This window comes from Amaranthus tricolor, chromosome 13 (genome assembly GCF_026212465.1).
Source record: "Amaranthus tricolor cultivar Red isolate AtriRed21 chromosome 13, ASM2621246v1, whole genome shotgun sequence".
Classification (NCBI taxonomy): domain Eukaryota; kingdom Viridiplantae; phylum Streptophyta; class Magnoliopsida; order Caryophyllales; family Amaranthaceae; genus Amaranthus; species Amaranthus tricolor.
In genome coordinates this window covers 17,265,256-17,280,255 of record NC_080059.1, presented here as the reverse complement: position 1 = coordinate 17,280,255, position 15,000 = coordinate 17,265,256, and positions in this window count along the sequence as shown.

The following is a 15,000-nucleotide window of genomic DNA, read 5'->3' as shown; positions in this document are numbered from 1 at the left end:
TTGTGCGTTTACCATGTTATAGTATGTGATGGATGTTCATGATGTGTGTGGTATTCTAGGTGTGGTAGTAGTTGTATGTATGTGTTATAGTTGATTTGAGGAAAGTGTGTATGTGTGCTTGTTTCCCGAATACGATTGAACCTTGTAGGAAGTCGATTCGTGATGGGGAATTGAATAGGACGCTTGAGAGTTGGTTATCTTGTTTAAGGTACATACACGCAGCGAAGTTTGCATTTAGTCCGATGTACCATATATTAATGTTATCTTTCCGAATAAATAATTTTGATACAGTGTTTTGATAAGCAGAGGTAGCATGAGCTCACTAACCTTAAAGTGGACGTAGTATGACGTCAATTGGTGGAAAAGAATTACTCGCGGTATATGGGGGCATTATGAGCCACCGCGGGGGTATGCATACTTAACCATAGGCACCGAAGTAAGGCGAGTGTCTATGATAGAGACGTGCTTAGGGGTTAGCTTACCCTAATGTATTGTCTCACTTATAGAGATTGGAGTTGTACCGGCAGTATGGCTAGAAAAGTACAGCTGTATGGCTGACTAACCCTTACATGAAATTGATTTTTCTTTATTAGCGTGATCGAAGCATATTTTCTGAAACCAACAGTTATTAAATCTTTCTTTTGTTGTATTTAATTAAATGGTATGCGACGTTTGCTGACGTGTACTTTTGGTCTTAACGATCCTGCGATGATGTTGTTTCCCTTCTGGGCAATGACTAGCAGTAAGTTAAGTTGCAGGTTTGGGGAGTGAGGATTCTCCCTTGGAGAAATAAATCGTTAGGGTACAGAAGTCTTGATAAGAACTTCTAATAAAGTTTAAAGAACATGTGGTTTTATGAGGTGATTACGTTCTCAAGTTGTAATAAGTGGATTTAACTTTACAATCTTATCCGCTGCTAAAAATTCCTTATATCTAGTCGTTTATAATAACTCTAATAGAACTCGATCCGCAAACTTTCTTTGATTTCAAATCCGTTTTATAACTGTCTTCTAACATCCTAGTTTGACTCGGACTTTAATTAGTTCTTTAGAAGGTCATCTCCTTTTTATTAAAAAACGATCCGAGTTTTTCCAGGATGTTACATAGGTACCGTATGCCGGTCGCACAGCGTTCGCTGGTCTCATAGGAGGGGGGGAATAGCCTGCACAAAAGCCGACCTGTCGCACTGTCCGCTCTGGCAAATACACCTCGACGATATCAAAGCAAGTGATACCCCTGATGAAGGTGGTGCGTGGGTGCTCATTCAGCAACGCCCTAGGAGCAGAAATGTACGGAGTTCATTCCACCTGCATATAGGCCAAGTTAACAAATAAAAATAATGTAAAATTAAAAACACATGCATAACAAAGTGTGATGTGATGTACAATACCTGAGTTTCCGTCATGGAGTCAAGTACGCAACGGCAGTCCCTCAGCCTGTCCACCTCATGACATGGTTTCTTCGTTGACCACATCTCTGCCCTCTTGTTTAGCACATCTTCTCGGCGAGGATGAGGGCGGAAAGCGGGAAAGTACTCATAGATCCATGTCTGGAGCAATGTGAGGCAACCCGTAATGGTCTTGCAACCAGCCCTAGATGCCATTCGGAGCTGCCGATATAAGTAGGCCAAGGTCACCGCACCGTAGGCGATCTCATCCTGATCGACGTTCACGGCAAGTATCGGGTGAGGTCGCATGCTGGTTCTGGTCTTATCCGCCAGCAAGGTAGACCCGACAATAGCCATGTACTAGGCTGTCGTCTGGGTATCCATGGCCTGGGACCTATGACACAGCTGCATCAGTTCAGCAACGTTCACGCAACCGCTGGTGAATACACCTCTACGCCGAAGCTCAGACATAGGCTCCCCGAATAGATTGGTGATACCAACCTGCCACTCCGCCTCAGAAGGCTCAACTGGCAAAGAACCTTCAATAGCAATGCCCAGATGCGTTGCACGTCGTGCAACATAATCGTCATTTTCCCCCATGGCAACTAGAAGGAGTTCATATCTGGCTGCCACCTCTCCACAAACGCTGATATTAAAGCACAGTCGATGTGCTGGTGCATAATGTACGGTAGTCGGCCGAGGGAAGTAGCAGGTAGAACATCGTACAGTGCATCGGACATATCTCTCTGTCCGATGATGGCCTCCAACGGCCTCTTCCTACTACGGAATTCCAGAATCGGAGGTGTACGCTCGGAGCCGTCGAAAATAAGTTTAGCTATGTGCCCGCCACAACTACGGATCAGTCGCGTATCTGTCGGCCCCCCGGGCTGGGGCAATGTGACCAACCAGTCCGTGCCAGCGGACTGTGAGCGCCTGCTCTCCTGTGGCGGCTCATTATCGACGAAACTACGTCCTGCGCGCTCAGATGCGGCTGAAGAACTAGGGCCGCCACGTGCGAATCTCCCGTCGCGCCCCCGGACAATAGTCCCGTCCAATGATCAGGAGCTTCATATTCAACATCATCAGCATCATTATCATCATCACTAGAAACCCCCTAACTACTTTGGATGCTGCTAGCGTAGTCATCAAGAGGGGATCGCACTAAGTCCAGCGCACTCGACCTTTGGGCAATACTGTGTCTGGCAGCCTCTTCCTGCCTAGCCCTCCTAGCAAAACCCGTTACCCCCCTCTCATGCGGGTCCCCTCTGAGTAAGGTAGGCCTAGAACTATTACCTCTCAACAAGTGTCTAAAAAAGCTCTTTCCTTTTCCTTCATTACCAGCCAATTACTACAATTTTTGATAATTTAAGTAAATATTCATAATAAATGAACATAATCAAACATTACGTTAAATTAACCACATGAAAAAAAACAATAATTAATTAGCAACAACAAAATTTAACTAATCATTACCAATAAATACAATGTTACAACATATTTATTATTATGATTATTAATAATATTATTGTAATAATTTTCTAAATTCACAATAATCATAACAATAATAACAATATTAAAAAAATAACATTAATAATAATCATAACAATAATAACACAAACAATAATGATGATAATCATAACACTAATAACAAAAACAATAATTAAAAATAAAATTAAAAGAAAATTTAATAACATTAACAATAAGAACAACAACAACAACAACAACAACAACATCATTAACAATAATAATAAAAATAATATTCAAAATAATATAAAAAAGTTAATAATAATAATAATAAAAATAATAATAATAATAATAATAATAATAATAATAATAATAATAATAATAATAATAATAATAACAATAATAACAATAATAATAATAATAATAATAATAATAATAATAATAATAATAATAATAATAATAATAATAATAATTAAAACAAACATATTTAAAATAATAAATTAATAATCAAAAAAAAATAAAAATTTAATAATAAAAATAATAACAATCACAACAATAATAACAATAATAATAAAAAAAAAAATAATAATAACAGTAATAATAATAATAATAATAATAATAATAATATATAATTAAAAATAATAATTATTATTCATAAAAAACGAAAAAAAAAAAATTTGAGTCGCACAGATCTGGCGACCAGGCCCCGGTTCAATCGCAGAAAAAACTGCAGCTGGACCCCGGTTCAGTCGCACGTTTTTGTGCGACTGAACCGGGGTCCAGTCGCGGTTTTTTCTGCGACTGAACCGGGGTCTGGTCGCCAGAGCTGTGCAACTCAATTATTATTATTTTTTAAAAAAAATTAAAATAATAAGATTCGAAAAAAATTACCTCGATTAATTGTTTGCGAATTGAACTTCTTAGTTTTTGCTCCAAAAATTTGCTTTTGTAAGTTTGTTTTTTTAGTGTGATAAGAAAATTTTTAGTGAGATTGTGGTATGTATAGGAAATTTTAAATCCAGTGGCAAAATTGCAATATTTTGAAATTTCAGGGGCAAATTAGTAATTTTATTAGGGGTGGCGATAAAATGAAAAGGGTGATGATATTTAAGGATTGGGATGTATACTCCCTTTGTTTCAGCCTTATTGTCCTATTTGGTTTTTTGACGTTATTCACGGTCGTTCACTCTTAATATGTATTTTATTCTTAAATTATAAGTTAAAACATAGTTAATTATATAGTTATTAGAATCTCGATTTTGATCTACGATTCTATGATCCTACGATCAAAAAATAGGCGATCGATCTGCATCGTAGGTAGGATCTTATTGTGGTAAAATCGTGCAATCCTACTTAGCTTAAGAATTTTGACGTAAGATCATAATACGATCCTACATTCCAACGATCTGATCTACAAAGGTTAGTTTTAATCATAAAATATTTTCATATAATTCATATTTCACTTATATATATATATATATATATATATATATATATATATATATATATATATATATATATATATATATATATATATATATATATATATATATATATATATATATATATATATAATTTTTTACTTTTTATTTTTATATTTTTGTTGTTTTTATTACTTTTTCCGTTCTGAAATACTCGCTACATTCCAATAATGTGCACTATTCATCGTTCAAGCTTATTTTATATATTGCGACTAATGTGTAAGTAAAAATATAGTCAAATGGGATCTTATTTGAATAGACTAATCGTATACTTTCATAATATTAACTTTTTATAATTTTTAGATTTATATAATTCAACATATAAATAAACGAAATAACGCATTGCAATATGTAAAAAGTGAAATATAGCAAGTATAATGGAACAGAGGAAGCATATTAGTTTTATTTTTTTAATTTTTTTATTTTTTTTACTTTTTATATTATTATTTTATATTATTTTTTTAATTCTTTTTTTTTTTTTAATTATTTTTGTATTTAAAATTTTACTTTTTGTATTATTATTTTTACATTAATTTTTTATTATTTTTTATTTTATATTATTTTTAAATATTTATTTATTATTTTATGTTTTTATTTTTATTATTATTATTTTTTATTTTTTTATATTTTTAAATTTTTTTACTTTGTTTTTTTACTTCTTTTATTTTTTACTTCTTTTTTTATTTATTTTTTGTTTATTTATCTTTGGTTGTTTTTTTTTGTTATCTTTCATTTGGTTTTTCGTCTCGTGCATAATTTAATTGGTGTTTGTAGGTTTATTTTGTTGATGTTCGATTGAATTTTAAGTGTTCATTTCGTTCATAATTATATTGGTATTTGTTGTTTATTTTTTTTGTCACTTTTAATTGGGTTTTTTTTAGCTATTGTTTTATACATAATCACTTTGTTATTTGTTGTTATATTTTGTTGGAAATTAGTATTGTTGTAAACCCCTAACCTATACCCGCTTGCCTTCTACAGGAAACCCCCACCCCATTTTTGCTTGATTATTTTTTTTGGTTGTGCGTAGGTACCCTACAGGCAAGCCAATAACTGGGACCAGTTTATCGGAGTACCGGACAAGGCAACTACCGATAACCGGTTACAAGTCAGCAATCCAACGGAGAACACATCATCAACTTCAACGGCACACCACCAAGGTTGCCACCAGCTAAGGGCATTGTCCTCTTCCCTTTTCTTCATTTCATTTATCGTGTATTTATTTTTATTTATTGTGTTTGTTTTAGTGTAAGGCATATTGTGTGATATTTATTTTGGTTGTGCTTGAGTTACTATTCTCTTTTTAGTTTTTTGATAACCTTTCTACCTTAGTCCTTAGTAAGTGAATATAGAGTTAGAAAACAAATATGGTCACTTAAGGTCAAGTCCAAGGAGGGGCGTCAGGCGGGCAACGTAAGCAGGATCTAGAATTGAGAGTGGGGACTTGGAACATAGGTACCCTAGAAGCCAATTCCTAGAGTTGGCCAATGAGCTTTCTAAATACATGATTCATGTGGCATGTGTTCAAGAGACTAGGTGGAAGGGGTAAAAAGCAAAAGGTATAAAGGGATATAAGTTGTGGCATGCAGGTTTGGACGACAGACGTAGCGGGGTTGGCATCTTAGTGTCTAATAATATCCTAAAGCAATTGGTTGAAGTAAGGTGTGATACCCCAGATTTAGCTTTAAAAAGGATTGATAGACTACTCATATTAACAAGATGCATATTCTTTTCATGCAGCCCATTTGCTAAGAACTCCACAGTTAAGCGTGTTTGGTGGGGATCAATCTTAGGATGGGTGACCTCCTGGAAAGTTTTCTCGGGCGCGCACGAGTGAGGCCAAAGTGTGTTGGAAAGACTTATGTTGGTCTGTGGGGCCAGTCTACAGTCTCCATGAGTAATCACCGGCGGTTCGTTGGGCCGGGATGTTACAAAAGGTGTCACGACAGGATTATGCTAGTTAGGATAGTAGTGGGGGAAGAGGTCATATCGATTGTCAATGCTTATGGGCCCCAAGTTGGGCTCGACGAGCAGGTGAAGTTTGACTTTTGGGATAACCTAGGAGACCTTATGTGAACAATCCCGGATGTTGAGAAAGTTTTCTTAGGAGGAGACTTAAATGCACATATAGGCAGAGATGCAGATAACTATAACTCGGTACATGAAGAGTTTGGTTTGGGAGAAAGGAATAAGAGTGGGGAGAATTTGCTGGAGTTTGCGCTAGCCAATGAATTGGTTATAGCAAACTCGATCTTTAGGAAGAAAGATGAGCATTTGATTACATATAAGAGCGGTGGGTATGCAACCCAAGTTGACTATTGCTTAGTACGCAAGGGAAATCGAGCCTCATGCTTGGATTGTAAGGTGGTGTTGGGTACAAAGATGCCCACCCAATACAGGCTTTTAGTACTAGTTTTTAGGATGAGAAAGAAAATTGTAGAGAAGAAGATCGAGTTCAGGGGAAAGATCATGTGGGGGAGACTCAAAGGGGATATGGTCACAAACGTGTCCAGCATGATAAGTTCATTAGGGTTTCCAAGTCAGCCTGAGGATGTGAATGAAATGTGGGTGAACATGTAGAACAAGTTTGCAGCGGAAGATTGATTATGATTAACTTGTTCAATCGCTCAAAAACCAGACAATCAAGAACGAAGAATTTCTCGATCAAATTAACCGATTTTAGATGAATACTAAGCAATCTTTAATGATTACTTATCCTGGAAGAAGACACTGATTCCCCTAAGGAATGCAAGGCCTTAATCCTCACAATTCTCTCAATGATCAACGTGATCTTGGAGAAGTATGAATCTGTGAAGGCTTGATACACTCAATCCTCTCAAATAGAATATGGCAAAACAGAAACAAACACCTTGTTATCTGAATGATTACTAAGAACGTAGATGAATTAAAACTGAATAATATGTGTCTTACAAAGTGAAGGAGAGCCTTATTTATAGATTTGGCTTTCATCCCCTAACGGTTTACAATCAAGAAAAAGGGCGCCTGACTTCTAACGGTCATATTAGACGACTTAAAATGGAGCGTGCTAGGAGTTTGAGAACACCTAGCTGTTCCTTATCCTTCATCTTTTAGGTACAGGATTATGTAAGCTTTCCTCGAGGCTGGACCATGTATATTCATAGTATTGAGTAACTGTTCCTCAGCTCTTTGTATATCAGCTTCATTAACTCGCGTTGGTCCAAGATCAGTACGCTATTCCTCTATGTTGTTCCCAGTATCAACCTTGTGTTGGTCATATGCAGGAAGTGTACTATTTGCATTCCCTCCTTCTTCAGCTCGAATTGTCCCCAATTCAGATTCAGCATAGTATGGTCGTAGATCCCCAATGTTGAATATGGGGGAGACTTTATATCGATCAGGAAGGTCCACTTTGAAAGCATCATCTCCATATCTTTCAGTAATTTCGAATGGTCCAGCAGCTCTTGGCATTAATTTGTTCTTTCTTTGCCTTGGAAATCGTTCCTTCCTCAAATAAATCCATACCCAGTCCCCAACCTGGAAATTTTGTGTAGTTGAAGTGTGCGTATTCACTTTCTGCTGATATTTGGCGGTAGCTTGCTCAATGTTTCTTTGTGTCTGCCTATGAATGTTCATCATGTGTTCAGCATGCCGCTTAGCATCCCCCTGTGGTCTACAATGTAAAGGAAGATCAATTAGTGAAATAGGTAATATAGGATTCATTCCATATACACACTCAAAGGGTGAGATTTTAGTAGCCTAGCTTGGACTCCTGTTGTAGGCGAATTCTGCATGACATAGCTTAAGGTCCCAATCTCTTAGATTTTTCTTTACCAAGGTTCTAAGGATTGACCCTAAAGTTTTGTTGGTCACCTCTATTTGCCCATCAGTTTGTGGGTGATGAGAGGTGCTATATAACAGCTTTGTGTCAAGCAATCTCCATAAGGTGCTCCAAAAAGAACTTAAAATTTGCTATCCCTGTCTGAAACTATAGTCCTAGGGACCCCATGCAGCCGTACAATTTCTGCAAAGTACAGTTTGGCTATTTAGTTAGCATCATCCACCTTATTACATGCAATGAAATGGGCCATTTTGGAGAACCTATCTACCACAACCATGACTGCATCCCTGCCCCTCTGTGTCCTAGGTAGGGTAACTATAAAGTCCATACTAACATGTTCCCATGGTCTTTGTGCAATAGGTAGGGGTTTGTACTCTCCTTTGTGGAATGTTATTTTTGCCTTGATGCAAGGTTCACACCTCAGAATGATCTTTCCCACTGTGCCCAACATTTTTGGCCAATAAAAGTGCTTAGCTAACATATCCAAGGTTTTCTGTATGCTAACATGTCCTGCTAAGCTTCCTTCATGCACTTCCCTTACTAAAGCTGCTCTCAAGGAAGTTCGAGGGATACATAGCATGTTCCCCTTGAAAAGAAACCCTTGTTGAATGTTAAACAGGCCCTGTGGTTGTTTGCTGCACTGTTGGTAAAGGGTACTGAAGTCTGGGTCAGTTTGGTACTGTTCCTTAATCATTTCGAAACCTAAAACCTTGGCATCCAAAATAGCTAATAGATGTGCTCTCCTACTTAAAGCATCTGCCACAATGTTAGTTTTTCCAGTCTTATACTTAGCAACAAAGTTAAAGCTTTGCATAAACTCAACCCATCTAGCATGTTTGGCACTAAGTTTGCTTTGCCCACTAATGTGTTTAAGGGACTCATGGTCAGAATGCAAAATAAAGGGCTGCCCCTTAAGATAATGGGACCAATACTCTAATGCTCTCACCATGGCATAAAACTCTTTATCATAGGCTGAGTAGTTAATCCTGCTCTTGTTTAGCTTTTCATTGAAATAAGCCACATGCTTACCTTCTTGGACTAAGACAGCTCCTATACCTGTGTTGCTGGCATCACATTCTACCTCAAATGGTTTACTAAAATCAGGTAATCTCAAAATAGGGGGGTTACACATGGCCCTTTTGATTTCCTCAAAAGCTAGCTGTGCTTCTATGGTTCATTTAAAAGTGTTTCCCTTAGTGCAGTCTGTGATTGGTGTCATAATGGTGTTGAAACTCTTTATGAACCTCCTGTAGAAAGAGGCTAGGCCATAAAAAGACCTTACCTGAGTGATACTAGTGGGTACTGGCCAAGTCTTGATGGCTTCTACCTTCGTGGGGTCCACTTGCACTCCCTGTCTGCCCATTATAAATCCCAAAAAGTAAACCTCAGTTAACAAGAAGGAACACTTCTCTAGTTTCCCAAACAGTCTCTGTTCCCTAAGGGTTCTAAACAGTTGCTTTAAATGGTTAAGGTGATCCTCTACATTCCTGCTATACACCAATATGTCATCTAGATATACCACTATAAACCTTCCTAAAAATGGTATTAGGATCTCATTCATCAATCTCCTGAAGGTACTAGGGGCTCCAGTTAGCCCAAATGGCATAACCATCCACTCATACAAGCCATATTTGGTTTTGAATGCTGTCCTCCATTCATCACCTTCTCTCATTCTAATTTGATGATACCCACTTCTCAAATCTATCTTACTAAACCATTGGGATCCTGACAATTCATCCAACATGTCATCTATTCGAGGTATGGGGAATCTATATTTGACGGTGATGTTATTCATGCTCCTGCTGTCAACACACATTCGCCACGTTCCATCCTTTTTAGGAACAAGTAAGGTGGGTACAGCACATGGACTCATGCTTTCTCTAACATATCCTCTATCAATAAGTTCCTGAATTTGTCTCTGTAGTTCCTTGGTTTCCTCAGGACTAGTTCTATAGGCAGGCCTATTGGGTAATGCTGCTCCTGGTATTAGGTCAATTTGATGTTCAATACCCCTTATTAGAGGTAGCCCTTTTGGTAGTTCTGCAGGAAAGACATCAGCAAATTGCTCCAACAAGCTAATGATTCTAGGGTCTGACTGACTACTTCCTGTTTGACCTCCTTATTGAATAAGAGAAAGGCTAGTCCTTCTCTTCTGATCTCCTTAATACTCACCTTTCTGTTTATCAAGGACACACTTCCTACAGGTCTCTGTGTAATTAAGGTGCCTACTGGTTTTTGTAAAGGTAAGGTGGGGTTACTACCTACTGATTGCCTTGGGGGTAAGGTTCTGTGGGGTGGCAGGGCCATAAGATCCTTAAGTTTCCCCTCATGCCTCAGGGTGTAAACATTAGTGTAACCATTGTGTAAGGTCCTTTTGTCATGCTGCTAGGGTCTACCTAAGAGCACATGACAGGCAGTCATATCCAACACATCACAAAGCACTTTATCTTTGAATGACCCTATAGCCAACTGTATCAAGCATCTCTTCTTCACAAACCCACTAGCCTTGCTATCCAGCCATTTCAGCTTATAAGGGTGTGGGTGTGGCTTAGTTTCTAAGTCCAAGGCCTGAACTAAATCCTTGCTCACACAATTAGTTTCACTCCCCCCATCTATGATTAAGTCACAAACTTTGTTCTTAATTTTACATTTGGTTTGGAAGATGTTCTCTCTTTGATCATTGGGTTTGATCCTTGGTGTAGCATGAAAATTCCTCCTAATTAACAAATTTTGCATATCTGGTTCAGGGTAGACTTCTTCTCTGTCCCCTTCTTCCACACTGTCCTCAGTTCCCTTAAAAGTCTCCAAGACTCCTTCATCATTAACAAAGTATGTACCATCAGGATCTTCCTCAGATGTTGAAGGCCAAACTAATTTTTCTTTCCCATTCCTGCTAACCATCATGGCCCTGGGTCTACCCACTTCTCTAATCTTTGCCCACTCCTGCACAGTAAAGGCTCTAGCATTGGGACACTCGTTCTTAAGGTGACCATGCCCATGACACTTAAAGCAAACAACCCCCTTCAAGTCCCTGGGATTTTTGTCCTTAGTGGTGTTAGTCATTGGTGGAATTCTATCTGGTGTATTGGTCTGAGTCACAGTTGGTGTTGGTGTTGCAACATTTCTTGGGTTGTAATTCCTCATTGGTCTGTTGTAGGTGCTGCCTATGTTTGGTTTCTTCTTGGAGTGTTTCTCTACGGTAAGGGCATTGCTACAAGCTAAGCTGAAGGTAAGGTTTGGGGTCAACTCTAGTTTTCTCCTCAAATCTTCCCTTAGACCACCTATGAATTTCCCAATCTTCATCTCCTCAGTCTCATTGGTGTCACAAACAACAAATAACCGTTTCCATTCTCGGATGTACTTAGACACAGTTCTATTTTCTTGTCTTAATGTTCCCCATTGTATGTTTAGTTGCTGTCTATAATTGCGTGGGACATACTTCCTTCTTAAATGCTTCCTCAGTTTTTCCCATGTACTGACTCTTTCTCTATCCTCCCTCCTTCTTTGCTTCTGCACTCCTTCTAACCATGTAGCAGCAAGCTTAGTCAGTTTAATCTTGGCTAGCTTAAATTGTTGTTCAGGTGTGGTTTCCTTAAAGTCAAAGTATCTTTCCATATTGGCTTCCCACTCTAGGTACACCTCTGGATCTGGAGAGTGTCCATCAAAACTAGGTAAGTCAATCTTCAAAGTTTTATCCTCATTTTTCCTATGGTTTTGTGGGTGCTGTTGAGGTCTATCCCCTTGGTTCCCCATGTTATTGGCTACTGTAACAGCTAATTGTTGGAGTACATTGGTAAGGGTTTATATTTTCTCATCCACATCCATGTTTCCCAAGTTATTCACAAACAAGACAATGGTAAGGCAACTAATATTCAGAACCTGCAAAAAGATTTCTACAACAATTTTTCCAGAGACCAAAACAAAAACACAACTCAGATAATCACCAGCCACAATCTTTGCAAGAAACTTTCCCAATCAACAAATTTTCAGTAACAACAATGAATGCACAGATACACGACCCTAATTTTACAGAATGATATTCAAGAATCAGATTGTACATACCAAAATTTTTCAGAGGAAACGTAATGTTCAGAAATTTGCGAGTAAATGCTTGTTAAATTCTTATCGGTATCCACAATTAAACAGTCAAGAATGGAATTATAGGAATCAATTTAAGCAAAAACTCAAAAATTCGATTATCAGATAACAATTTTACATGAATGCAATGATAATAAAATCAAATTTCAAAAATCTTTCCTTCAATCAAATGCGTGTGATGATTAAATCGAATTCTGCAATCTTTAATACAGAATTTAATATCCAGGAAGAATTGAATTTATACCTGTGATTACCGATTGAAACAAAATGCGAACAATACCTGATTTTCCGATTTCCCTTTTCAGAAAACGCGAAATTACCAATTACCTGGCTTCCTTTGTAACCTATCTTCGTGTCCCTATTCAGAACACGGCTCTGATACCAAGTTGGAACAAGTTTGCAGCGGAAGATTGATTATGATTAACTTGTTCAATCGCTCAAAAACTAGACAATCAAGAACGAAGAATTTCTCGATCAAATTAACCGATTTTAGATGAATACTAAGCAATCTTTAATGATTACTCATCCTGGAAGAAGACACTGATTCCCCTAAGGAATGCAAGGCCTTAATTCTCACAATTCTCTCAATGATCAACGTGATCTTGGAGAAGTATGAATCTGTGAAGGCTTGATACACTCAATCCTCTCAAACAGAATATGTCAAAACAGAAACAAACACCTTCTTATCTGAATGATTACTAAGAACGTAGATGAATTAAAATTGAATAATATGTGTCTTACAAAGTGAAGGAGAGCCTTATTTATAGATTTGGCTTTCATCCCCTAACGGTTTACAATCAAGAAAAAGGGTGCCTGACTTCTAACGGTCATATTAGACGACTTAAAATGGAGCGTGCTAGGAGTTTGAGAACACCTAGCTGTTCCTTATCCTTCATCTTTTAGGTACAGGATTATGTAAGCTTTCCTCGAGGCTGTACCATGTATATTCATAGTATTGAGTAACTGTTCCTTAGCTCTTTGTATATCAGCTTCATTAACTCGAGTTGGTCCAAGATCAGTACGCTGTTCCTCTATGATGTTCCCAGTATCAACCTTGTGTTGGTCATATGCAGGAGGTGTACTTGTTGCAACATGGAAAAAAGCATTCGAAAAGTGGCAAAAGAGACCTTGGGGGGTGTCGTCGAGGAAACCAAAAGTGTTCAAAGAGTTGTGGTGGTGGAACGATGAGGTGGAGAAGAAGATAAAGGACAAAAACAAGAGATTTAAGGAACTTATGACATGCACGGAGGAGGAGGACAGGATAGAAAAGAGACAGCTCTACACAGAAGTAAAGCAAGCGACAAAGAAATCGGTAACAAAGGCAAAAAGTCGTGCTTATGAAGACTTTTATCAGAAGCTTGATACTAAAGAGGGGGAGAAGCATATTTTTAAGTTGGCAAGGACTAGGTCCAAACAACACCAAGACTTATAGGCAGTAAAATGCATCAAAGATGAGAGAGGACGAGCTCTCCTGAGACAAAAGGACATCAAAACCAGATGGCATTAGTATTTCTCTCAACAACTCAATAAGTCTAGGGGCCAAAAAAAGAGGATAGTCAAACTTCTGACGCCTAACGACCACAAGAATATGGCTCAACAAGTGATATTACTACAGAGGAAGTAGGAGAAGCTCTCAAAAAGATGGGGGAGAGCAAAGGCAGTCGGGCTAGATAACATCCCGAATGAGGTGTGGAGGGGTTTAGGAGAAAAGGGCATTCGTTGGCTGACTAACCTCTTTAATGTTATCTTGAGGACACATAAGATGCCCGATGAATGGAGGAACAACACAATAATACCTCTGTTTAAAAACAAAGGCGATGCGCAAATATGCGAGAATTATAGAGGTATCAAACATCTAAGCCACACAATGAAATTATAGGAAAGAGTGATAGAGAGGAGAATCAGACAAGAAACGACAATTAGAGAGAACCAATTCGATTTTATACCAGAAAGGTCAACCATTGAGGCTATTCATGTTTTGAGGAGATTGATGGAAAGATATAGGGAATGTAAGAAATATTTGCATATGGTGTTCATCGACTTGGAGAAAGCGTATGATAGCATACCACGACACATCATGTGGGATAGCCTCAAGGCTAGAGGTATTTCTTCAGTGTATATTGAGGCTATACGGGATATGTATGACAGAGTTTTGACTAACATTCAAACACCGGTAGGGATAACAGAGCCTTTCTCAGTTAAAGTAGGACTACATTAGGGATCGACTCTAAGTCCTTTCATTTTTATGGTCAGTATGGAAAAAGATTTCTAAATTTATCTGGGAGACGACACTGTGGTGCATGTTATTCGCTGACAATATCATGTTATTGTGCATTAGCCATACGAAAATCGAGTATTTGCGTTATGACTTTAGTGGGACACAACCAGTGGTGAGCCAGAGGTTTCCAAAGAAGTTGTTAAAAGCACGACTAAGTATAAGTATTTGGGATCGATCATTCAAAGGGATGGAGAGATTGACGGAGATGTCAATCATTGTATACATGCGGATTGGCTCAAGTGGCGAGAAGCCACCGCGGTACTATGTGATAAGAAATTCCCTAGTAAGTTAAAAGGAAAATTTTACCGGGTGGCAATCAGACCGGCTTTGTTATATGGGACAGAAGTTGGCCGTAAAGAAGATTTTTGAACATAAGATGGAAGTCACAGAAATGCATATGCTGAGGTGGATTTGCGGGCACACATTGATGGATCGAATTAAAAAAAATAACAACAAAACAGGATTAAAAAAA